This window comes from Mustela nigripes, chromosome 4 (assembly GCF_022355385.1).
Source record: "Mustela nigripes isolate SB6536 chromosome 4, MUSNIG.SB6536, whole genome shotgun sequence".
In the NCBI taxonomy this organism is placed as follows: Eukaryota; Metazoa; Chordata; class Mammalia; order Carnivora; family Mustelidae; genus Mustela; species Mustela nigripes.
The window spans coordinates 66088751-66102700 of NC_081560.1; the positions used below are offsets into that span (position 1 = coordinate 66088751).

General features: G+C 39.7%; 1 protein-coding gene across 1 annotated transcript in view; it reads left to right on the forward strand.

Annotated features, from left to right (window-relative positions):
* Nucleotides 1–13950, forward strand: part of COL28A1 (collagen type XXVIII alpha 1 chain) — a 153997-nt gene that overhangs the window by 104987 nt on the left and 35060 nt on the right. The window lies entirely within an intron of this gene.

Consider the following 13950-nt stretch of genomic DNA (forward strand, 5'->3'; position numbering starts at 1 on the left):
GGATATAATGAGAGGGTGGGCCGGTGTTCCTCTCTCCAGCTTTGTTGAAGTCAGTTCTGGTGTCCTGCTCAGCCCTGACATTGCTGTGGTACTTCTTCTCAGAGGATCAAAAGGTGGTTATACAAATAAGATTCCTGGTGGCACTCCCTGACTTTAGAAGTTTCTGAGGTAGGTTTGTGGATTGGGCTCTACTATAACTCCTACCTACAAACTGTCTATTTATTTAAAAAACATGCTTCCATGCCTCTGGCTTCCATTCTGCATTTAGGCCTGAACATGACCGATCCAGCCCTGGCTAAAGGAACTGTCCCTGTAGTCAGGCTGGGTGAGCAGATGGGCTAATGTGTGGGTTAATGGTTAGTTAGGCCACACCAGTGTGAGAAGTAGACTCAGTGACATGCTGGGGGAATCTGGTGAATGTTATCTGGCAGAAATCCCAGTATCTCCAAAGTGGATAAATAGTGATGATTAGAGTGGTCACATGGTTTTAGAGTAAAGGATTAACCTCTAAAATGACTGGAACCCAGAAATGGAGGGAAACTCAGTCCAGATGACCTCTCCCCTCTATATGGTGATCTCAAGGCATGATGGAAAGAAAATGAGCTTTAGAGTCTCACAGACCTTGGCCTGAATCTTGCTAGTTGTGTAAGCTTGGTTGAAGCCTGGAACTTCAGCTTTTGCATTTTTAAAATGGAGATAAGACGGACTATTTGACAAGACACTATGAAGACAGAATTATACAAAGTGCCTAATACATGGTACTGAGTACACAACCAGAGCTGGAGCTATGGAGTCAACAGATTTGAATCATGGCTTCCTGAGTACTATAGCCTGGCCTCAGTTTTCATATTTGAGTAATGGGGATAATAATAGTACTATTACTTAAAGTTGTCATGAGAAAGAAATGAAATTAAATGTGACTGTATATGTAACACCTTAACATGGGGCTTGGCACATGGTTCCATATGCAGTATATGTTTGTATTATTCACATTATTGTTCCTTTCTGCTTCCCTCCATTTCCACTAGGCCCTCTTGTATTTTCCAGGATGAAGGCCCAGCATCCTGACATACAAATGATTTATGTTCTAAAAACATGAAATACTGGTTGCATAACTTAGTGTAGGCCTGGCTCTAGTACTAAATAAACCCCCAAATGAATAATGGCTCAAAAACAGTAGAGGTTTTTGCTCACTTAATGGGACAATGTAGGTGTTCCTTTTGGTTGGCAATTTTCCTTCATGTAGAATTTCAGAGAATTTCACCCTCCATTTATGCTTCCTCCTTGTGCAGGGCCCCTTTACCACTTAGACCCAGCAGGCAGACAGGGAGAGCGTGAAAGAGGCACACGTGCTTCTCCAAAGTCTTGATCAAGTGTTGACAACATGTCACCTCTGTTCCATCTTACTGGCTGGAACCAGTGTCATGGAGAGGCCGACCAGCTGTGCGCCCAGGAAGAAGAACCAGAGATCTGGTGAAGGGCTGGCATTAATGCCACACATAATTTAATGTTTCTAGGAAGGATGGCAACTTTAAAAAGTATCTGTTGTTCTGAAGCATATTGCTGCCTCCAGAAGTGAACAGAAGACAAGAGTGGTCTCCATGGCAACTTCCAGAATGCTTCGTCACTGTCCTGAAACTGTGGGGGTGCTGTTACCCGGGCTTCCAAAGACTAGGTTCAGCTTCATCATGCCTTTCATCCTAACTTCAAAAGAAAACCTTAGAGCCTTGATACCGTCTTACTTATTTCATGCAGCCTCAGGAGCGCCAAAGAATGATTTAGAAATTAGTCTTGAGCGGACAGACTGAGTATCAGCCACAGAGCTGGAGGAGGCTGGGGCTTTTTGGGACCAGGAAAGGAACAGAGAAAGCTCATTCCAGTCTGTGACAAAGCCAGGGCAAGAGGATAAGGGCCACCTGGAAGCTGGTGGCAGAGCCGTGGTTCCAAAGTTGGGAGAGATGGTTCCATCAGAGGAGGGAGGCAGAGGTGGCACAAAGAACTGATGTGAGGAATAAAGAAGAGCCAGCAGTATAAGGGAGGGGTCTGAGCCTTAGATGATTATCCAGGATACAATAGCATCTGAAAATCAGCTTGGGTGTGGTGGTGGCTGAGTTAGCCCAGCTTGCAGGACCCAGCGTGGGGACAGCCAGAAAGAAAATGGCTTCTTCCTCCAAAGCTCTCTGATTAGAAATCCAGGGTACAACCCAGAACTTTGTAAGATTCTTCCTTCCATGTTTAGGGTTAATGTCATTTCTTAGGTATGTTTTTGTTTGTTTTAGCTGCATCAAAGTAACTGGTTCTCTAAACTCCAAGAGCCATTTTAACTGCAGCAAGTACTTTTCTCCACCTTCTGAGATCCCTTCACCAGAAAGGCTAAAGCTTGAAAGAATGTGAGTGTACTGTGGTGGAAGTCTCACACAACCTGGCAGCCTTCTGGGGGGCTCCTACCTATACCCGATCACTTTGAAAGTGCTTCCAAAATCTATTTGACTAGACTTTTGGTTAGAGTGAACCTATTATTGTGTGGAAAACTGCCCCCACTCAAAGGCCAAATAGAAATGATTTGTTGAAATGAAATTGACTTAAGGAGAAAAAAATGAGACCTAATAAAAGTCAGGGGTAGATTCAATACAAACAAAGTTGCAAACATCTGCAGAAAGGTTAATAGGTATTGACATTTTGTCTTCTAAACTCATATGTGTGTGATGGTGTTAATACTACAAAAAGAGCAGTAGGCTTGGGTGGCTCAGTCGGTTAAGCGTCTACCTTCAGCTCAGGTCACGATCCTAGGGTCCTTCTCTGCAGAAAGCCTGCCTCTCTCTCTGCCTTCTGCTCCCCCTGCTTGTGTTCTCTTTTTCTTTCTCTCTTTGATAAATAAATAAGCAAGCAAACAAATAAATAAATAAATAAAATCTTTATGAAGAAAGATTATATTCCATGTATTATGCACACAGATGTTAAGTAACGTATCCAACGTCACTCACCCGGGCTCCTCATGTGCCTCCCTGAGGTAACTGCGTGAGGTATAACAATCAAGTCAGAGTCAGTGTCCAAAGGAGGAAAATGACTGGTTTGAGACTTTCAGAAGTGTCATTCAAAATTTTTATTTGCATCCTGAAATTAAAAGTTGGCCCTTCAAAATGGGAGACAGAGGTAGTGAGGTTTCTTGTCCTGATATTCTAAATTTTTTAAAAGTGAGAGGGATTACAAAGCATTTCTTTCCCCCTGAGAGCAGTTCTGTCAGAAGCCAGGGATTGGATTTAGTGAACTTCTGAGATCAGTGGCCGGACCTCTGACTAGGACTTCCAGCAGGCTCTGGGCTGGCAGGGTGGCTGCCGGGAAGGCTCTAATGACCCACCCTGCCCTACACACAGGCAGAGGCTGATGGAGTCCCACCCAGCTGGCTCGTTGGGTGGGCGGACCTACTCTTTCCTTCTGCAAATCTCTGTGACAAATCAGTGAGGGCCAACTAGTATGTAATTTAAACTGTCTTTATGGTTTTAGAGACATCTAAAGGACTTCACAATTATTGACTTTTTATTATCAGCAACTTTGCTTATCTAGTTGTAAATAGGACTATCTCATTTTAAATATAACATGTAACAGGAAATGAGGCGATTATCTGTTCAATTCCGGAAAAGCTCTAACAAAGCCAAGAGTACAGTTTGTGGCTCAAGCAGATAGGCAATAAAGTCAGCTTCCACATAATCTTTCTTTCATCTGAAGAGCAGTTCTTCCATCAGCGATTCTTCAGAACTGCTTCTCACATCAGAAGGGTGGGAATCTATGTTCCTTTCTAAAAATCTCTTCCCCTTTTTAGGATTTACTCATTTTTAACCAGTGTATTTTCCCTTTACCTTTTTGGAATCTACTCATTTTTATCGCTCTTTTTCAGTATTTACTTTTGAAAAATACTCACTTTTACCTTCGAAAATACCCTTATTAACTTTTCTGATTCCTACAATAATTTCAAACACTGATTCCATCTCCTCTACCCTATCATTATTTCTTCTCAGACTGGAACCACTCTCCTTCTGCCTGATATGGATTCTTCAGAATTTCCTTTGGTTAAGGAGCCCCTAGAGCAACCTCTTCATTCTTTTTGCCTGAAACTAACTTTCTTTCCTTATCGATTTCTTTATTTAAAGATTTATCTATTTATTTGAGAGAGAGGGTGTGGTAGGGAGGGGCAAGAGGTAGGGGGAGAGAGAGAATGTCAAGCGGATTCCATGCTGAGCTCAGGCCCCAAGACAGAGCTCGATCCCACAACACTGAGATCAGGACCTGAGCCAATATCAAGAGTCAGATGCTTAACCAACTGAGCCACCCAGGTGCCCCAAATCTATATTTATTTTTCCTTAATCTCTTCTTAAAAGATGCTTTTCTAAGTATAGAATTCTAGGTACACAGCACTTCCTCTCAGTGCTGATGGGAAGATTTTCCCATCAGTTGGTCCCATTGTTGCTCTTGAGAAGTTACCTGTCATTCTAACTATTCCTTTGATGATAATTTGTCCCTGTGTCTGTGACTTTAAGTGCTTTCTCCTTTTATTTGGTGTTATCCAGTTTCACTATGATGTATCTGTTGTAGATTCTTCTTTATGTATCTTGCTTAATCTTAATTTGTTAGAACTTTTAATTTTGAGGACTAGTGTTGTTGTTGGTTTTTTTGAATCATTTCTGGAAGGCTCTCATCATCCCATTCTCAATCATTCTATAACATTATCCCTTTTTATTGTTTTCATAGCACTATCACCATCTGAAAATATTTGTGGTTTTTTTTTGTTTGTTTGTTTTATTATCTGTCTTCTTTTGGTTTAAAAAAATTATTTTTTGAGAGCAGGGACTTTGTTTCTTTCATCTGTGCCTAATTTCCCAGCACCTAGCAGAGTGTCTGGCATATAGGAGGCTCTTAATAAATATTTGTTTAATGAATGAACAAAGTAATAAATAGTTGAATGGATGTATGAAGGTTATATGGTGGATGACGGTAAAGTTCCACCTGTAATCATACTGTTGACCCACAAAATGACTCATTTATATATATACTTTAACTCAATAAGCAATGACTAAATTCCATTATTGGGAGAACTCTAAACTTGTGAAATGAGAAATTCTTTTTAAAATCCTAGTGTTTAACAGTGAGAGTACCTTACACTTACAGGCTGGTATACTTGATTGGCCTAACAAATAGAAGTAGTTTACTTGAAATGCTGTATTTGGCTTTCTTGAAAATACATCTTTGTGACCAGATTATCTATTACTACAGTGCAACAGGATCAGAGGGAATGCTATCAAAGTAAAAGTACTTGTTTGATACGAAGGAACCTGAGGTGTTGTATCTGGTGGTTCTTCTGTATGCTCAGTGGGTTCTGCCTAGTGGGTAATCAGAGTATATGTTCAGTAATTCTTGATTGATCTGATCTAGGTTCTACTTTAAAGACCCTGACTAATATATTAAGGAGATAAAGAGGAGGAAATTTAATTCATCATTACCTGTCACCAGACCAGACAATCTTGGCAATATCATTACATTTCCCATGGTCCTCTTTTTTTTTTTTAAGATTTTATTTATTTATTTGACAGACAGAGATCACAAGTAGGCAGAGAGGCAGGCAGAGAGAGAGAGGAGGAAGCAGGATCACCGCTGAGCAGAGAGCCTGATGCAGGGCTCCATCCCAGAACCCTGAAATCATGACCTGAGCCAAAGGCAGAGGCTTTAACCCACTGAGCCACCCAGGCACCCCTCCCATGATCCTCTTAAGATAATAATCAAGTCAGAAATAAACGAAGGACCCAGTGCCATCCAGTTGTTACATTTTCACAACTTTACCAGGAAGTAATTTTTACCAGGAAGTTTTAGCCTTGAAAATGGACAGATTTTCCTATGAGCTCATAGTCATAGCGATGACATTTCAAGAATACTAATACATTCATTATCAATTCCTATTCATCAGTATAAGGACAGTGAGCTTTTTTGGAAAACTATTTATTGGACATATGCAATTATGCCTTTAAATAGTAGCTCTTATATTGCAAAGGAGAAAATAGATTTTTAAGTTATTAGAATACTGGCCTTCTGAAAATTCTCCAGTTGGCGTCTGTCGGTTTTGAAAAGTGAAATCTGATGAGTCAGTAGTTCCCGCTGTGATTTATTATGCCAATTTTAGAAAGAAATAAATCTTCCAGAGACCTCAGTCTGTCCTTTCCTCTTAAAACACCTTGCTGAGGTAATTTTGTGAAGTTAACACGTTTGCTGTGTTTTCCTGCTACACAGAAAATATATGCTACACATATACTTAAATAATAGTGCACACACACTCTTTGCCAGGATTGTGAGATGAGTAACACTAACATGTCCTTCAAATAGGATCTCTTTTTATTCTGCATCTAAGTTTTAAAATCAGATGTTCTTTCTGCTCAAACTTAAAGATATTAACTCCAATATTTAGTCCTAGCTAGTTATACAAAATTTTATTTTCACAGTTCATTCAATAAAAATCTATTAAGCATGTCTAAATATGCCAGACTCTGTTCTAGGTGGTTGGGGCGTATCATAAGCAAAAGAGACAAAGATTCTTGACTCATGGAAATTTCATTCTATTGCCAATAAATACAATAAATAAGTTATATAGTATGTTTGAAGATGAAACTGACATGGCAAAGAAAGGGAGAGCAGGGTAGGTGGGATGTGATGAAGTTTTAAATGGGATGAAGTCATGAGAAGGTGACATTTGGACAAAGATCTGAAGGAGGTGAAGGAGGGGCTCTTGAGGATTTCTGAGGAAAAAGCATCCCAGGCAAAGAGAATAGCTTGTGCAAAGGCCCTGTTCTTGTGGGAAGGTGCCAGGCAGATTCAAAAGAAGAGTGAAAGGACCTGTGTGACTGGAGGTGATGTCAGGAAGGTAACAACAGGAGGGCTGGAGTGGGACCAATTCATATCTAGCCAGGTAGGCCCTTGTAAGGACTTTGACTCTTATTCAGAGTCTTGGGAGTTGTTTCTGGGTTCCAGCCAACACTATTATTTGGTCTGACTTATTTTGCAAAAGAATGACTGCGACTGGTAGGCTGAGAATAGACTGTCTGAGGACCAAGACTGAACTAAGGAGCCAATTTAGGAATCCAGGCAATTACAAATGATATTTGAAAATTTGGGTTTTATAATCTAGTTCACATAAATTTAACTTCCTTGGAAAGGATTTATATCTAGTTGCCTGTATCTGAAAGTAGAAACATGTAACAAGAAACATTCTGGCACAATTGATGCCACACACATAAATCAGGTTGCAGATCTACCAACTGAGTTCAAGCTACTGAACCAAACTGAACTGTATTTTATATCTGGCCTGTGTGCAAATATAAGGAATCTTAACCCTAGAGACGTGTTTTCATTACACTTCTAGAAAAAACAAAGGTGGAATTTTCCTCTTGCTTTTGACTTTCTCCCTTCCCTTTTTTTCTTTCTCCTCAGTCTATGATAACCATCTGCTGAAAACATGAGTGGTGAAATTATGAGGTTTAGGTCTTGGATGTGACAGAAATACCACTTGTTGCCTGACTTCTCTGCCAAATTCCAGTAAAAGAGGCTTCTGTCTCCTATTGGCTATTAGAAATCATTCTAGAATATACTTCTTAATAAACAAAACCCTCATCCATAGTAAAGATCTATAATTTTTTCTATAAAGATTCTATAATTTTACTATATATACACTATTTTACTATATATATATAATTTTTCTATAAAGAATTTCTATAAACATTCTGTAATTTTACTATTTTAAAAGATTTTATTTATTTGAGGGCAAAAGAGAGAGAGAGAGAGAGAGAGAGTGCATAGGCAGGGGAAGGGCAGAGAGAGAGAGAAGCAGACTCTCCACTGAGCAGGGAGCACATGCAGGGCTTCATCCCAGGACCTTGGGATCATGACCTGAACTGAAGACAGACATTTAACCAACTGAGCCACCCAGGCACCCCTGTTCTTCACATAATTATATATCAAGAAAATAAATCCAAAAAGTTTTTAGTGTATACCTAAAGACATAGCTTCAAAAGTTAGAAAGACTGAAAAATAATAATAATAATAATAATAAGTTAGCAAGACTATATAAACTGGGCATCCAATCTTAAGTCTTCTCAACCCCTCAGTTCTGAAAGTCTTTCAGTTCCTGTGTACCCTGGCCCCAGTGCTTCTGTGTATGCTCTCTCTCTTCCTGGAGAGATCCCTTTCACTCCCTACCTACTTAAAGAAGCTCTTGCTTTTTTTTTTTTTTTTTTTAAATGTTGAAAATATACAGCATAATGACTTTACCTACATACATGATTACTGCAATTACCGTAGTTAAAACCCATATCTCATATAGATAAAAAAAATATAAAGTAAATTAAAAAGACATAAAAGATTATCCCTTTTGATGAGAATGCTAAGGATTTACTCTCTCTCTTTTTTTTTTTTAAGATTTTATTTATTTATTTGACAGAGAGAAATCACAAGTAGATGGAGAGGCAGGCAGAGAGAGAGGGAAGCAGGCTCTCTGCTGAGCAGAGAGCCCGATGCGGGACTCGATCCCAGGACTCTGAGATCATGACCTGAGCTGAAGGCAGCGGCTTAACCCACTGAGCCACCCAGGTGCCCAGGATTTACTCTCTTAACACCTTTCAAATATATCATAAAGCAGTATTAACTGTGATCATGTTGTACATTATATCCCTGATTCTTATCTCTCTTACAGCTGGATCTTTATACCTTTTGACCACATTTATTCACTCTCCCTACCTTTACTCCTTGCCTCTGGTAACCACAAATAGGCTTTCTTTTTCCATGAGTTTTTTTTTTCTTTTCTTCTATTTTTTTGAAGGTTCCATATAAATGAAAAAAAAAATACAGTACTTTTTTTTCTCTTTCTGAATTATTTCACTTAGCACAGTGCCCTCCAAATCCATCACTGTTGTCACAAATGGCAGGATTTCCTTTTTTATGGCTGATTAATATTCCCATGTACCCATGTATATAACACAACTTCCTTATTCATTTATCAGTTGGTAGGTGTTCAAGTTTTCTGTCTTGCCTGTTAAAAATAATGCCTCCATGAACATGGAGTGCACATATCTCTTTGACATTTTGTTTTCTATGGATATGTTCCTAGAATTAGAATTTCTACATCATGTAATTGTATTTTTTAATTTTTAAAGGAAACTCCATACTGCTTTTCATAGTGACTGTACCAATCTGCAGTCCTACCGACAATGGTTGAGGTGTCCCTTTGCTCTAGCTCCTTGCCAGGATTTGTTATCTCTTCTCTTTCTGATGATAGCTTTCTAACCAAGGTGAGGTGATATCTTATTGTGGTTTTTATTTGCATTTCCCCGATAAACACTGAGTAATGTGTAGAATTGCTGAATCATTTTATTGTATACCTGAAACTAATAGAACACTGTAGGTTAACTATACTGGAATTAAAATTAAGAACTGAGTAAAAAAATTACCATTGACTAAACAATAATAAATAAATCTGAAAATGTATTGATTTTCAGAGGTAAAGAAATTATCAACAAGATGCAAGGACATCCTACAGAACTAAAAAAAATTGCAAACCATACATTTGATAAGTGGTTAATATTATAAATATAAAAAGAACTTATACAATTCAATAGCAAAGAAAAAAACAAATAATGGAATTAAACAATAAACAAAAGTCCTGAATGGACATTTTCCCAAAGAACATATATGAACAGCTAGCGGGTAGAGGAAAAGGTGCTGGACATTACTAACCATCAGAGAAGGAGGCTCACTCTTATTTCCATTTCAAGGTTCACATTAGGTAGCACTTCTCCCAGAAGCCTTCCCTTACACACCAAAATGAGCTCATTCCTTCTGAGCCATAGAATAAATATATTTATAATTTACCACTTCTTATTGTATGAGATAATGGCATTGCAACCACACTTGAAAAGAAGCAGCAAAATACCTCAGGGTTAACTCTATTTACTTTGTTGATGATATCATACACTGGAAGTAAATCTTTTTTTTTAGATTTTATTTATTTTATTTGTCAGAGAGAGAGAGCACAAGCAGGCAGAGTGGCAGGCAGAGGTAGAGGGAGAAGCGGGCTCCCCACTGAGCAAGGAGCCCAATGGGGATTCGATCCCAGGACCCTGGGATCCTGACCTGAGCCAAAGGCAGTCTCTTAACTGACTGAGCCAGCCAGGCCCCAGGAATCCCTGGAAATAAATCTTAATAATGTCTGCCAATGTGGAAAACAAACAGTTCTCCAGATTATCCAGCTGTATTGATAGTAGATTCTCAAGTATGAATGAAAGGAACAGAGGGCTCAGGGCAATATGTCTCCCACTGGGAGAATCTCTTTACCACCCGTTTTTGCTTATTTTGTCAAAAACACTTTTTTGGGGCCATGTCCTTTGTCCTTCTTCACTCTGCATTCCTAGCCCATGACATTTAGTTCTCCATGTTAAAAAGTGGGGTAGGATGCACCTGGGTGGCTCAGTCAGTTAAATGACCAACTCTTGATTTTGGCTTGGGTCATGATCTTGGTTCCTGGATCAAGCCCTCCTTTGGGCACCATGCTCAGTGGGACATCTACTTGATGATTCTCTCCCACTCTCCCTCCTCCTGCTTACACGCTCTCTCTCTAAAATAAATAAATAAGTGTTAAAAAAATAAGTGGGATAGAAGCTTAGGCAGTGGGTAGGAGGAATTGAGCACTTAATTAGGGATTTGTAATAAGAATCCAGGCCTGACACACTCAAGGAGCATCAGTGACAGAATGACCAGACTAGAGTGGGTCATGAACGAGATTATATTTGCATAGTGGAGCAACCTGATATAAGTCATGTTTTAAAAGGACATTTCCAGCAGCATATAGACTGTGGGGGTACAATGACAAAGAGTTGAGATAGGAAGATATCGCCAAAGTGCACATAAGGGCTAGTGGTGGTTCAGTTGAACATGGTAATGGTAGAAATGGGAAGGGGTGGTTGGATTCTTGCATAGATGTAGGGTATAAGATAAAGGAGTCAAGGATGACTAAGATTTTTGACCTGAGCCACCGAAAGGATAGGCTTGCCATTTTCTGAGCTGGGAGAGACTATAAGAAAATGGGGATGACTAAGTATGGAGGAAATCAATTCACATAATCTGAAATTGAAATTTGAACATGTGGAGCTAAATCTTTAGTGGAGCTGTTAGGTAGTTATCTGGGAATAGAAATCTAGAGTTCAGAGGAGAGATCATCAACACAGGAGATATAAATTTGGTTTATCAGTCTATTGATAGTGAAGTCTTGAGCATGAATGGGAATATGTGGGGAGTGAATATAGAGAGATAGAGAAGAAAAGAGATCCAAGGAGTGGGCATGGGCCCTCGAGCCCTTGGTGGTTTGTATGATGAAGAGGACACAGCAAAGGAGACTGCGAAGTGGTAGGCAGAGAACCAAGAGGAAGTAGGTCCTGGAAGCCAAGTGAGGAAGTATCTCAAGGAGCACATGGTCATCTAGTTTCAACGCTGCTGATTATTTGAGAGGTGAAAAGTGGTCATTAGATTTGACAACACAGAAGTCATTAGTAACCTTGACAAGAGCCATGTGTACACACACACACACACACACACACATACACACACACACACCCCATACTCATAGAGTAAAACATGGGAAAAATCTTAACTATTGATGAGTTGGGGTGAAGGGAATATGGGATTTCTTTGTATTATTATTGTAATTTTTCTGTAGTTTGAATTAAAATTAAAAAGCATAAAAATGAGACAATGGTAAGAAAGTAAAGGAAGATAGAGCACATCAGCAAGACTTTGAAAATAATGTCCCTTGAGATGGAGTAGGAGAGTGATATGTGTGATTAAGGAAGTTTCTAAAGAATTATTTATTTATTTGAGAGAAAAAGGGCACTGGCTCAGTCTGTAAAGCATCTGCCTTCAGCTCAGTTGATGATCTCTGGGTCCTGGGATTGAGTCCTGGCATCAGGCTCCCTGCTCAGTGGGGTGTCTGCTTCTCTCTCTCCCTCTGCCTGCCACACCTCCTGTTTGTGCACTTTCTCTCTCTGACAAATAAATAAATAAATAAATATTTGAGGGGGGAGGAGAAGAGGAAGAGAGAGAGAAAAACTTAAGCAGACTCTGCTCACACGGGGCTAGATCTCATGACCCTGAGGTGACGACCTGAGCTGAAACCAGGAGTTGGACACTTAACAACTGTGCCACTCAGGTGTCTTAAGGAAGTTTTTTTTAAAGATGGGAGAGATTGTATGTATATATATATGTATGTATGTATGTATGTATATACACTGTATGCTGATGGAAAAGATGTAGTAAATAGGGCAATATTCATGATGTCAAAGAGAAAGCAGGTGCTAGAGACATGCCTGTGATTTTTTTAAACTAGAAGAGGCTTCTACTAATTCTTCCCCCATCTCAAACAAGAATCTATTCTACAACATTCTAAAGGGCATCTGGCCATTCACACCCTGCTTGGACACTCCAAGGATGGAAGCTTTGTACCTCTCTCATATGTTTCCCAATGGCCCTGTAGCAAATTCAAGAAACTTTGTTACTTTTTAAAAAAGAAAAGAATTCAGACTTTATCTCTTTTAAATTAATGTAATTTTCTTTATTTTACTTAAAAATGTACTTGGGGGACGCCTGGGTGGCTCAGTTGGTTGGACGACTGCCTTCGGCTCAGGTCATGATCCTGGAGTCCGGGGATAGAGTCCCGCATTGGACTCCCAGCTCCATGGGGAGTCTGCTTCTCTCTCTGACCTTCTCCTCGTTCATGCTCTCTCTCACTGTCTCTCTCTCAAGTAAATAAATAAAATCTTTTAAAAAAAAATATATATATATACTTGGATATCTTTGTCCTTCCCATTTTTTGAAAAAAAATTCATTATTTTCAGCTATTGTTTTAATTTTGATTGTGGTAAGAATACTTAGCATGAGATCTGCCTACTTAACAAATTTCTGCCTGCACGGTACAGTATTGTTAACTGTTGGCATTACGTTGTGCAGTCCATCTTTAGAACCTACTCATCTTGCATAACTGAAACTTTTACGTCCATGAAACGACAGCCCGTTCTCACCTTCGTCCTCGCCCCTGGCAACTACTATTCTACTCTCCGCGACTGGGACCATTGGGTCAGCTCATGTTGTGCAATCATGCAGTGTTTGTCCTTGCAGGTTTCAAACCATTTTTAGGAACAGACTCAAAATCCGTCCCTGCATCTGTAAAAAGTAAACCATTTCTCCACCTCTCACTGGGCACAATGGGACTAGATCACCATGGGAATGAAAATCAAGTATAATGAAGCCACCTTGTTCCACTTAAGCCCATTAGGCCCATATCCTGGCCAGGTACCAAGTGAGCCTGGGCTGCACTCCAGAGGAAGGCTCTCGTGCTAACACATACCTTACACATTGATTCTACTCCCAGCCGAATGGGCTGCTTTACTGAAAGAGCATTAATTATGCGGCCCTAGCCATGTTAGAGAAGGCATGTCAGAATGGGACATTAAATTAGAGGAATTCAATTCCACAAAGGAAAGGATTTTAAGAAACTGGAGGCTCCTGATTTTCAGGCTAGAGATGGAGAAACTGCCTGGCTTCTACTCTGTGCCAAGACAGAATTGAGGACAGAATCAGCAGAGCCTTCGAGATCAAGAGAGTCCATACTCTCTCTTTGGAGAGAATTATTGTTGAAATTATTGTTGAAAGCAAGAGAGTCTATACTCTCTCTTTGGAGAGAATTATTGGGTGTGAAATCAAATATAATCTGAGGAGTTGGGGAAGGTTTGCAAAAGCCTGGATTTTATCATTTATATACTTGCCCCCAGGTTATTCTAGCAATTTCCTTAAAGTATGTCTAGCTCTCTCATTACCTGGCTCAGTCCTTCACACAAGGGCACACCATCAAAGACAGTTGCTAGTTATAAC